This window comes from Choristoneura fumiferana, chromosome 12 (assembly GCF_025370935.1).
Source record: "Choristoneura fumiferana chromosome 12, NRCan_CFum_1, whole genome shotgun sequence".
In the NCBI taxonomy this organism is placed as follows: Eukaryota; Metazoa; Arthropoda; class Insecta; order Lepidoptera; family Tortricidae; genus Choristoneura; species Choristoneura fumiferana.
The window spans coordinates 17,474,051-17,487,337 of NC_133483.1; the positions used below are offsets into that span (position 1 = coordinate 17,474,051).

Genomic DNA, 13,287 nt, shown 5'->3' on the forward strand with positions numbered 1-13,287 from the left:
TTTAATTGGTTTTTTATTTTATTTAATTTGAATTATTTTAATTTACAAGAAATGTGAGTATTTCTTCAGGAATAAAGTGTCGGGGTCTTGATCATTAATCTGCGGAATAATGATTACTCTCTTTTTTACTATTTGTGAAATATTTAGTGCTGATTTTCATTCGGAAAATCTTTGTGTGAGGAATCTTTGGCGGTCTTGTGGCGGTGAAGTTCCTTATTTGTTCTTGTAGTGTGGAGTGATCGTTTTTATAGCGTTTCATTCAGCCTACGTATATTTTGTACTAACCATAACTTTTCTGTGTTTTTCCCAACTTAATGGAAATGACTTGGTTCCTCCATAACGTACCTTGGTTGAGCTTTAAGTCCGTCTATATCGTCTGACACCTAACGGTGACAACCGTGACGAAATAGGCTTCCACTTCCTGAAGCTGTGGCGGCTTCAGCGGCAATTACTGTCGTACCAGCCACAGTGGATTCTGTTTGTCTCTTTGTAACGACTAAGTAGCGCTCGTCGAAGTGAATGCGTGTCTTGTTGACGCTTAGTTTGTACTTAAAAACTCAGAATCCTGCCCTATTATTTACGTATTTATGCACAACGTTAGGTATTCTGCTGTTCCGCGGGGCTCCCCGTCATAGGGACTTTCTTCGGGAAAGTTGGGAGCTCAGCACCATTTAGGGACCGATAGGGCTTTAGGTATACACACCATCATTGTTGATAGGAGATTAGAAGAAATTCATTGCACGTGAATTTCTACATTACACTAAATGTACATGTGGGATTAATTCCCTAGTTTGCTAATCACAGACAGAGAGTAGGGGCCTCAGGCAAGCTTAAAGTACAATTGTAGGATTTATTAGGGCTAATAGGTAGGGAAGTTCATAGGCTTAGCTAGAGTAGCGTTTCCTACACCGGAAAAGTTACTATTTTAACTCACCAACACAATAGGTTCACCTATGAGGGTTTCCTCAAATGCTAACTTCAACACAGAGCTAGGGAAAGCTTAAACTCGCACACACATAGTTTTAAGACATAAACTAGATTTTAAGAAAATAAAATATAACATTTATTTAGTACTTACGTCAATGCTTCATTATACAAAACTTTAGTTCATAAGAACTTGACTACGAATAACTTTATTAAAATTAGTAAGTTGACTTCAATTTAAAACCAAAATACGGTTTGATCATTTTGTTAGAGTAAATAACAATAACATATTTTAGCTGTCTTTCCTATAATGAATAAGCGGGAATTGATATGACACGATCTCATAGCTAAGTGGACAATTAAATGCCAGATAACTTACTGAATAATATTTAACACAATTATCATCTAATTTCGATTTGAATTACGATTGCCAGCTAAAATAAGCTTTGTTTTGATAAAATTAATATCAAACATCATATTCATACTTTTGATTAAGATCTCATCAAATTATATCTAGTAATAAGTTAGAGATAAAATCGTAGAGGGTTTTGGACCATCTATCAATTAAAATACAAAAGTCTTTCGTGTTATAAATACATACTAGCTGTTTTAGTTGTCGTACCTACTTACATTGAGTGAACGGATGTAGAAATCCTGACTACGGTCGATAGCTTAAGTTGACACATACCAGGCAACAGTCTATCTGGAAATTTATGTACTTTTCATTCGATCTCGATTTAAACATAATTGATTAAGGATTGATAGTTGAAACAGTTTATTGTTCATTTAAAATATACGAATTGAGACAAAACTAGTCATAGACGAGTCCAAAACCTAATACAGAGGTATCTTAAATACCCAAGGGTTATCTAGTTATAAGCTAGTTAGATTATTATTAACGCTTGTGTTCTGGGCGTAAAGTATAGAATCGGTACTTACTTTCTGCTTTACTCCGGTAACGCCAAATGCTGGTAGAACTAGAAAATTAGACTAAGTAGATAGCTCATTAAAATAAGTGAAAGTCACTATGAGATTAGTAATTTACCAACATAAAATTATGTCAAATTAGACATTCCATATATCTAAGAAAAATAAGACATAATCTAATTAAGAGATACTAGTGCCTATAGTAAATGAATAGCTGTAGTGTCTAAACTCATTCCTGAACTAATTATCAAAGTTATAATTAAGCATCTCATAGAGTATTCTAATATAAACATAGAATAAGTAACCATAAGTCTAAAATTAGATTCAACTTGTTACAAAACATTGTGTTTGTATTTCCATACTTTGATTTGAATGCACCGAAAGTTAGTGCTTAGTCTAGTAAAATCACAACTTGACATATCCAAAGAGATATATTGCTCTGGAGTGCGAAAGGAAAGAGTCGGGGGTGGAGGTAGAGACTCTCCGAGACCTCAGGTCTCGGTATTAAACTTAGTTTTAAGTCAAAATAGATTCAGAAGTAATACAACACAAAACACTATCCGTAGTAGAAATATTTCCTCTCATTTTTCCAAACTGATTATTCTAGGTAACCTGAAAGATCCATTTCTAGAACTATCCAATCTAAACTTACTAGTATATCTAAATTCACATCTCAGTAATTAGAATTACACCCTAAAGTTCAGTAGAGTTCAATCTAGAGTCAAAATTATCACGAAGTTAGGTACTGCTTAATTAATTATAACATTAGAAACACAACTGTAGGCTTTTCAAATTAATTCTCAAATAAAAGCACTTAGGTTATTGCTGGGCATAAGGTAGGTTCCTAATCCACTAGACAATTCCGATCACAAGGCCATAAATTAATTTAAGTTAAATCACCATAGCGTTACCACAAGTTAAGTGTAGTATTAAGTAGGTTAAGAAGGGTAGTTAGTTAGTCTTTAAAATTAGCTATAATACAAGGCCATTAGAAGGCGTATTACAATTTGTTGGCCGTGACCAGCATAAGTTCAGTCAAGTACAATTAAGATAATAAATAAAAAATACTTATTTATCATCACCAATTACTGGCAGAAAAGACCTATTACAGCAGCACTATGTCATATACCCGACTTATTCAAACAGCTCAAGTATAGGTAAACGGGTATAGTATAATATAGTATGACGAATTAAAATGGTTTCTTGCAGTTTTACTATTTCAAGTTGCTGAAAGTGCATTGTTTAAATTCTTTATGAACATTGTCTGACACCATTTTGTGAGAGTTCGCTATAAAATATGCTTTTATCTTATGTTGTTAAAAAGTTATTCTCGTCTTACTGCCAGCGTGCAACTTTCATATATTGCTATCTTCCATCACGACTCCATTCGCTTTTGTCTTATCAAATAAATAACTTCACTCTAATTATTCTCATTCAAAAACACGTGCGAATGACAGCAAGTGATTAAGACGACTATTTCCAGTAATTAAGGTGTACATTAGCATACGTTGTTGGAGAAACTTGAAGGTACGAAGTGGAGCGCGACAATCAGGGTGCGTCCGCGGCTTGATGAAACAATTTTCTTGTGGGCAATACTGTGGAGACAGGCACAAGTATGCAGCAGGACAGCTATTCAAAATTAAAACGTTTGCTTAGTAAGTACCGCTTTGCGACTCTTTTAAGAGAAGTTTCCCTGCCGGCCGCTCGGCTGCGTTAGTAAGTGTTTGGGATATTGCTGTCTTTATCGCTCGTGACATAAGCGCTCGCAGCCGTCCCCCCCATGCTTTCCGCAACGACGTCCGTAATTTATATCGAGATAGCTGTAGGCTTTTCAAGATTTGGGCGGTTGAATTTTGGCTTTCGTTGTCCTCATATTATACGAAAAGTATAGCACAGAAATCAATGATATTTTACAATCAAGATATTCATTATATTTTCTATGACTGTTTTTTTAAGATTTTTGTAAAATGCTTTATTAGTCTGTAATTCTCGTGCAAAGTTGACATCTTTTTTTGTCGACTTTTGAGCTCCTGTAGTTCTGATATTACACATTTATATGAAAATCTGAAAACCACAGGCATAGATAATTACGTCTAGTCCATACTTACAAAATTTCATCTATTTCTGTTGCCTAGTTTTCAAATGAGACCGGGACTACGTTTGTATGGAGATGGAACGAAGAGACTTCTCTTAACCCCCGACGCAAAAAGACGGGTGATACAAGTTTGACGCCAATGTTTGTCTGTTTATCTGTGGCATCGTAGCTCTCAAATGTATGGACCAATTTCGATGCAATTTTTTTAACCGAAAGCTAGTTTAAAGCAGTGTTTCCACCAATAATTTGCGAGGATGTGTTGCGTGCGATTAATATGTTTTTATTAACGTGTTTGCAGGTGGTAGGACCTTGTGCAAGGTCCGCCCGGATTGCTACCACTATTTTGCTCGCTATTCCTGCCGTGAAGCAGCAGTGCTTGCACTGTTGTGTTTCGGTGTGGAGAGTAAGACAGCCGGTGAAATTACTGGCACTTGAGGTATCCCATCTTAGGCCTCTAGGTTGGCAACGCATATGCAATACCCCTGGTGTTGCAGATGTTTATGGGCGGTGGTGATCTCTTACCATCAGGAGACCCACATGTACCTACGTTTGCCATCCAGTCGAATAAAAAAAAACAATAAAAGCGAGCAAAAATAAATGAAAAACATCCTCGCACGTCTTTGGTGGAAACGCAGCTTAACCGAGATGGTTCTTAGCGAAGTTTAATTAAAATCAGTTCAGCCATTTTCGATATATTGAACTTTAAAATGATAATGTCGGGAGACTTTAGCTTTTTACGTTAGTTATGTTTGACATGCTCTTTTTTACGCCACCAGCGCTTTTAGAAAGAATAATTTTATACCAGAAAATAAATTAAATTAAAGACAAATATAATATTTCATACTTGTTTAAATATGTCTCGTTTATAATTTTTGGGCATCTTTGCGAAGGTGTATAAAAAAATTGCTTACCTACTGTTAACCTTGTCCATTGAGTTGCGTTCCATAATGTTATTATTGCGAGTGTACGCGTGTAATCATGGCGTTTAGGCCGAACCGTACATGGTATCCACACGTACATGGTACACTTAAATAACACCCTCCGGTCCGACTTACGCCTTCAAACTATATTTGCTAACAATATTGTTTCCGACTTGAGGTGTTATACCTAATAATTTCCTTTGATTATATATTTGTGATAAGTCAAAATAAGTAGATCAAACTAGAAGTTACCTACAAGATTCTCAGTATCGTTTTCCGTGGATGTCTAAAAGGCGACTAAGGATCCCTGATTATAAGTACGATAGCAACTTTCTTTATTTCCAACTACGAAATCTTGTAACAACCGACACTGTTTTCCCACCGCGGTAATGTCTACCGAAAAACTTATTAAAAGTATGATTTTATGGAATACAAATCCACTAAAAGTTGTGACAGTTGGAGTTGTGACAGTTTTACGACAAATCCTTCATGGCTCACCTACTAAGCATATATAAGGTCAACCGGGGCTATGTCGTCTACGGGGCTAATGCGTCCATTCAAAATTATCATAAGAAAATCATCCTTTAGAACTACTCACGCCATTTTTTTAAAGGCTTTGGCACTAAAAGTACAAAAAATGATCACTAGATGTCGTGGTAGAGCTCTTTTTTAATGCGTCTAAGTATAAGAAACGAGGTCAATTAGACGCTATAGCCCCGAATATTTTTGTTCAACTAATTACCCTAAACTAAGGCTAGAACTTAGCGTACAACATAATGATAACATGTGTGCTGTTATAAAATTATCTCGATTAAAATCATTCCGATCAATCCGATCACATAATACTAGTAAAAGACGCTTTCGCCCCACCTGGGGTTATAGCGCCTAAAAATCCCAGCTTTTACAGAAACCTAATTTACACGTAGAAGTTATTAAAAATGCCATAAAATAGCATTAAAATATGAAATTAGATAAAATATGCTAACTGGTATCATAAGTTATAGCTTTTAGGGATACATAATGTGTTTGTTATAATCTGATAAATATGCTGTTTAAAGTATTGTGACGCATCAGCCCCGGTTGACCTTACTTACATTGCAAAAAAATTCTAAGAAAGTAAATTCAAATTCAAATCCATTTATTGCCAGATCACTGATGCCTCCTGAGTTACGGGACATACACTTAAAAAGTTGATTGACCCGCTTCCACCTTTCTAAACAACTCCAGCTTGCAACAGCTTGTAACAAGCAAGCAAGCTTGCAGCTTGAGGTCTCGCTGAACTGTTCTTCTGTTTGTTGCAGATGTGACGGTGACATACCGGCGTGGGTTGCCGGTGATTACGGTGCCGCTGCCGTCGCGCCGTGAGCGTTGTCGGTTCACACTCCGGCCGGTCTCGCAAACGGTCGGGGACCTGCTTGAACAGGTACTACGAATGCTCTTGCTCTAGTTACCATACTCTACTGTACTGTAAGACTGTGAATATGTACATATAAGATGTTTTTAAATGAATTCAGAATATTTCAGCAGGTGGTTTTTTTTATTCGACTGGATGGCAAACGAGCAAGTGGGTCTCCTGAAGGTAAGAGATCACCACCGCCCATAAACATCTGCAACACCAGGGGTATTGCAGATGCGTTGCCAACCTAGAGGCCTAAGATGGGATACCTCAAGTGACAGTGATTTGATCGGCTGTCTTACTATCTACGCCGAAACACAAAAGTGCAAGCACTGCTGTTTCACGGTAGGATTAGCGAGCAAGATGGTGGTAGCAATCCGGGCGGACCTTGCACAAAGTCCTGCCACCTGGTTGGGTTATTTCGGTCATTCTCATTCACCGTGTTAGACTAGACATCTCTATTTTTTTGTGGTTCACAAATGTTTCCACATTAGCAAGACGGCCAATTCACCAGCCCTGGTTTGTCGACAGTGCGTGTTGGTCGCGATGACCGGCCACTCATTTGTGCGTCTTCTCTAACACGGCAAATCGTTGAGTCGCTCGACCAATCAGCAACTCTTGCGTTTATACGTATTAAAACCAATGGAAGTCACGTTACTACTAACAGTGCGTACATAACAGCTTTAATCAGACCCGACATTAGCATTGCATCGGGGTACAGCGAGGAAGCATATGTCCAACGGCTGATATGATGATGATGAGGATATTTATGCGTCATGGCTCATAATCCGCCATCAAAATCGATTTTCCCGCCTCTTGCTAGCTGGTTCCTAGAGCGGTCACTCCATTCGATCTACCCTTAAGCCTGCTCTGGCTCTAAGGGCCTACGCTAGTTGGCGCGGATGCAGGTAAAATCCGTCGTACGCACGTGCAGTTATCGCTGCGCATACTATTTTTCCATAGGCGTCCACCAGCTCCCTGCAAATCGCGGTAGTCGTCGCGTAGTTAGCGTAGGCCCTGACTGAACTCTCTTGTTGTTACCCAGGTGAAAGCAGAAGACCGCGGCGTGGAGCGAGCCGCGGCGCTCGCCGCGGACGACCGCGTGCGCATCGCAGCCAGTGACACCGTGGAGTCGCTGCTTGAGAACGACTTTCGGCTCATCATCAATGACACCGAATACTACGTCAAGAGCCCCTCTCAGGTCAGTGGCAGTCGGCATCTTTAATTGGAGAAAGTAATCATCTGCATTGAACGTTTAGATAGTGCTGCAGATGCCTCTGATGACAATGTCTAATATGAGATGTACGAGAACGGCATACTCTTTCGCATTTAGAATACCATAACATACGAAATGTTCAATGTCCTAAAATCCCACTTCCCACTATTTCTCACTGATATTTATTTAAATAAATGAGAAAGTTTGGAAGTCTGTTTGTTTGTTACCTCTTCAGGTCTAAACCGCTGAATCGACTTACGAGTATATGAAATTCGGTATGCAGATAGTTTGAGTCCTGGGGAAGGACATATAGGATAGTTTGTATCCAGAAAAATTGTATAGTCCCTGCGGGATAACGATAAACGAATTCTACGCGGACGGAGTCACGGGCAACAGCTAGTAAAGACATTGTGTTGATATTCCGTCCTTCCCTTAATGCCAAAGTTCTCATTACATCCATTTCATTACATACCTACTACTACTAACTAGATCGTCATTTCATTATACTTGCAAGAGTAATTTAATGTCCTAGCGTGTACGGACGCCTGAAACGTGTATTTAAACTAGCCTTTATGGAAATTAAATAGCGTATTTAACACCCGCCAGCTTTAATTACTTACTTTAGGCCCACTTAATTAGTCACGTCTGGTACAATGCCGTGCCGACTCGATTCGGGGGTGTGATTCTCTAAACGCACTTCATATGTGAAGTCGACGCTGCGTTCGGCAGATAATCTTAACTTGACATATTCGATTGTAGGAACTATGCAGACTCAGATGCCCTGTTGTTGGTCGTTGACCTGGACATTGACAACTCAACTGTCTTCGTATAATGCCTGCAATCCAATGGGTCATGGAGTCATGGTATTATTATTATTAAGCGCAGCGACGACTTCGCGGGCGAGGTTTGTTTAGAGAATCACACGCCAGAGCTTTTTTAATTAATATCATGAAGTACGTTGTGGGTCACAGTCAATGTGATTGCGATCGCGTATGCCAACATGTTCTTCGTTTAGATATTATTTATAACACTGCTGAAACAATATGATTTACTAATGAAGTCACGAATGATTGGGATCTACTCGAGATACCTTAATCATGAAGTACGTTGTGGGTCACAGTCAATGTATTTTCGGTCGCGTATAACATGTTCTTCGGCTAGATATTAGTAAACACTTGAAACAATAATTTAAATGAAGTCACGTTTGATTGTTCGCTAGCTCAAATTTTAACCGTTAAATGTATATTTTAGTAAATATATATATTTGGCCTAAATTATATGCCTCTAAGCAAAGGGTTGAAACCCCGGCTCGCATATTATTTTTAAGCTGACCGTACCTACTAAATCGCTACGCTACCACGAGCTTTGCGGTGAAGGAAAACTCGTGAAAAAGTGAACCACTGCGAAGAAACCAATGAGTGCATGTGGTCTCATCTGCACTTTCACCAAGGTGAATTTGTTCTGTAAAGGAACCAACGCTAAGCAGTGGCGACGTATACAGGCTGGGATGAATGATGATGATGATTTAAGGTATTTATTTATGAATATCCTGTGCTCGTGAACTCGTCTGCAAAACGTAGTCAAACCGAAAACTATTTTCCGCCAGTTCATTACTCATATTCATAGTTAATAGCGAACATATTCATAGCACTAGTAAAGCGAGGCGGTCAGCGTGACAAATCACTTCACTTGTTGATAATAAAATAGGTCTAACAATAAGTATTGTTATTGTAAACCAACGAAGCCTTCAAGGATTGAAATTATATTCCGTAAATAACCGACGTTGATGTAAAAAGCCAAGAGGTAAGCCCGACAAGCATTTATTCAGGGGTTCTTTACAAACACCTAAAGTAACACCTCTGCTAAGGAAAGCCCATAAACTCAAAGTACAGCTGTTACTGGGCATGATATTAGCATAAAATTAAAATTAGCTTTGTTCATAATAAGTCTTAATTACTTTTTAAAGTCCGCCGAAACAATTGTTGATGCGGCGAAACCCTCATATTAGGTCAGCAAGGCGGCCCGTATTAATGTTTACGCAACATTTTTGCACGGAATTTTAATTTTATTTAGCCGTCTCCCATTAGAGATTTACCCTTTTTTTACGCTGTTTTATAACACCCATGGCTGTAATTTCGTCGACACAAATTTTATTTTTTGCATATTTTCTCTTCTTTGCCAATTTTATGCCGCGTAAAAACGGCTGCTCTTGGTAACCGTCTATTGTATTATGTTTCGTCATATAAAATTCGGTGTAGAAGCATCAATCAATACAAGCTTTATCGTGGATTGTTGATGTTGTACGCCTTTGTTCACATAGGTATTTGGTAAGCATAAGCTGGCATTTCATTCGCGTGTGTGCGTGCTTAGTACATAAAATGTTACCTAATGACTGGTCGCCCTCGACGTAATTTCTATAGATAATCGACAATGACGATTTAGTTAACCTGTGCTCTTAATAATAATTCAGCTATTTGTAATTCTTATATTATATAATCAAAACAAAGCCCAACATGTCGGCGCCTGCTCTCTTAAATTGGCAATAATACAATTACGTGTAAATTGAAGAATTTATTCGCCGGCGTTGGCATGCAAATAGATGTAAATGAAATAAAGTGCTCCTTTCGTATTATAATGTGGAATATTTGCAGAGCCCCGAGAGGTGAGAAATGAGCGCGACACGTCAAAATTAATGAGTGTTGAATGAAAGTGTTAAGTATTTTCATTTCGCGGATGAATTAAATTTATCTTTATTGATCTAGAAAGCAGTTTAATTATTTTTATTGGAATATGGAGAAATTAAAGTAAAGAAGTGACGAATTGGATTGAACAATAAACATGTGCCGACCTGAAGTCTAATTGAAAGCATAACGGTCATGATTTTATTGTATACTAATGAACAGGTAAACTTGGATGTTTGTTTGTTTATGTTTACGGGGTATACTTTGGAACCTCTAAGTAAATTATTAAAGAAAAATGATCCAGAAAATTGCAAAATTCCTGAGCAGCGCAAACTGAGCTACAAGCAAATCTTTTTGTAAGTTTGAGTGCATTCTTATCGAGTCGCGACTCTGCACTTTTCATTCACAAAACACGGCAATGAGTTCTCCTTTGACTTATTTCTGAACTTGGTTCGGATTGTTAGTTCAGGCTTAGGAGCAACTTTGAAAAAAAAGAAGTGAAAAATACAAGTCTAATTAAGGGCATTTCTCACATCAATTTTCCCAAAACTACACACGCGCGACGCTGGGTTGCTCATTAGGTATATATTTATATATATGAAAAAATATTTAAATGTTTCCGTGAAAATGTATACAACTTAGGGTTAAAACTGCATTAAATCCGTTATTTAGTTTGAAAGATCTGAGCGTAGGTAAGTACGTTCGCAGATACATACTCGTACATATATATACAGAGGGACAGAGTGTGACAAGTGGCTTTATTTTATCAATCTAAAATCAGATTTATAATTAAATTCCATTAAATCTACCACTGTGTTGCCATTATAATGAAGCGTTCCATAAATAGTAAATATAAAATTGATGAAAGAATGCATGCAAGTAAATAATTTATAAGTAATTTTAAATAAAAATGCTTAGTTTAAATAATCATGCAGACTTATAAAAACAGCAGTCTTATAAACTAATATTTAATTTAAACTATTTTATGGTAGAAATGTTCGTATTTTAATGGTAAAACTTCAGGTCTAAAGAACTTTTGTTATTCCGTTTTGATACAATAACATTATCGTCTTAAGATGTGTATATACTATTAATATTATTATACTTTTACACGTAAATTCGAAAACTACAAGTTCAAGATAGTGTGATACGCCTATATGGGAAACATGGTAGGTCTATAGGTCTGTGAACATTGCGGATTGGTGGTGACCATGACACTCAGTTGTTACTTCATTCGACATCTGAAGTTTGTCTTGAGCGCTCGAGTGTTCAAAGTAATTTTCTTTGCTTAGTAAATATATATTTACCTAAATACAAAACAAACATCTAGGAGTCGAAATATAGGCGACAAATTTAACAAAACCTGCATTTATGTAGCTGCAGCGTCTCTATATAGATATAGAGAATGGGGTCAAAATTTTGACGTATTTTCCATATTCAATACAAGGACAGTAATTTCGTTATGTTCTTCACCTGTGGTAAAAGAATTACAATTATATTTATATTAATGTTGGCGACATCTGGTCCGTCATACTGATTTTGACAGATATCATAGTGACAGTGACATTTCTTGGTAGATTTGATGGAATTTAATTAGAAATCCTAGTTTACTATTTTACCTATCTAACTAATCTATCTAATACCTTTAAACGAGCAAGTCTTGTATACATATACACATGATGTAATTTAATTTAATTTATAATGTATGTTGAACTTTTACATGTCGTTCACCGACTGAATACTGTAACCTGTGCTGTACATTAACATCCTGTACTACCGTTTATAAGTATTCTAGCAAATAAAAGAATTCTATTCTATTCTATATATTTATGTATATTTGGAATCTCGGAAACGGCTCCAACGATTTCCATGCAATTTGGAATGAAGGGGTTTTCGGGGATGAAAAATCGATCTAGCTTTGTCTTATTAGTGGTAAAACGCTTATTACCGATATTTAGCTCGAGCAAAGCTCGGTCGCCCAGGTTCTAGTAAAGATGAAACATACAACGTCACGTCTCGTCTCTATGTGAATTGACCCTTACGAGTATCTACCTGGGTAATATAATCTCAGTAAAAGATGTAATTTACACGCGCTGTAGAAGTAATTACGACGATAATATTGAACGAACTAATCCCAGATGAAGAGGTTTATTACGACCCACTAACAGAGGTAATTCGGTGCTTAATTGTCGGGAGCACAGCATAAATTCCTGCTATAGATGTTTCCCATTGATCACATCACTCATTAGTAACAGTTATGTCGTCGTGGTTATATGTTTGCCTCTCAATTATCGGTCTGGCTCACCACATCCCGTTAAGCCCTGCGACAGAATACTGTCCCATCAGTCGCCAATTAACAGCCCATCAAATATTCAAGGCACCGCAACGAGGCTTTAAAAAATGGAGGACTAATTTACACCGCAGAGTTTTTGTGAAAATTTAATATTCTTGAGAGGAATGAGAATGGAGTAGATATTTTCAGGTCCTATTCAGAGTGGGTTCGTTATTCTATGATTTTTAGGTACGTTGGTAAGTTTATTGCTCTATCCATCCAGTAGTCAAAAATAGGTTGAAGAAATAGGTTGTATTTACCTACGCTAATTTATACCCAAGGCTCTGTCCGCGATGAAAAATTTAATAAATCCCATAAAAAAATCTGTAAGATCTTTTTTATAGCATTTTTATAATTACAAGGAATATGTCTACCAAATTTGAAGTCTGTAGCTGCAGTAGGTTTAGGCTGTGCGTTGTCACTCGAATAGTCACACGATCAGTCAGTCATTTGCCCTTTTATTAGTACAAATTACCTGTAATAATTATGTGAGTTAGAGAGCATAATTGCGATATACTTTTATGGAAAGTAGAATTACTAGATAAGAAGTACTAAGTAAGTTCTCGTTTAAAAAAGGAAAAGTCTTGGAAAGAGGAGAATTCTAACTAACAGCTCGAAGTAAGTAATTCTTTCCCCAATACTTGTAGTTGAGTTGAGTTCTTATTGTTCCAAAAGCGATGTTAAAAGCTCAAACCCTTCGAATTTCCACACTCGAAGACTTTCCTCTGATTTTTAGAACTAACTAATAATTCTTGGAGTATTTAGGGAGGATCAGGAAAAACATGTTCAACCAGAA

At 37.2% G+C, this 13,287-nt stretch overlaps 1 protein-coding gene across 1 annotated transcript in view; it reads left to right on the forward strand.

Annotated features, from left to right (window-relative positions):
• MCU (mitochondrial calcium uniporter) overlaps window positions 1-13,287 on the forward strand; it is a 203,691-nt gene that overhangs the window by 180,039 nt on the left and 10,365 nt on the right. The gene's annotated exons all lie outside the window — the stretch shown is intronic.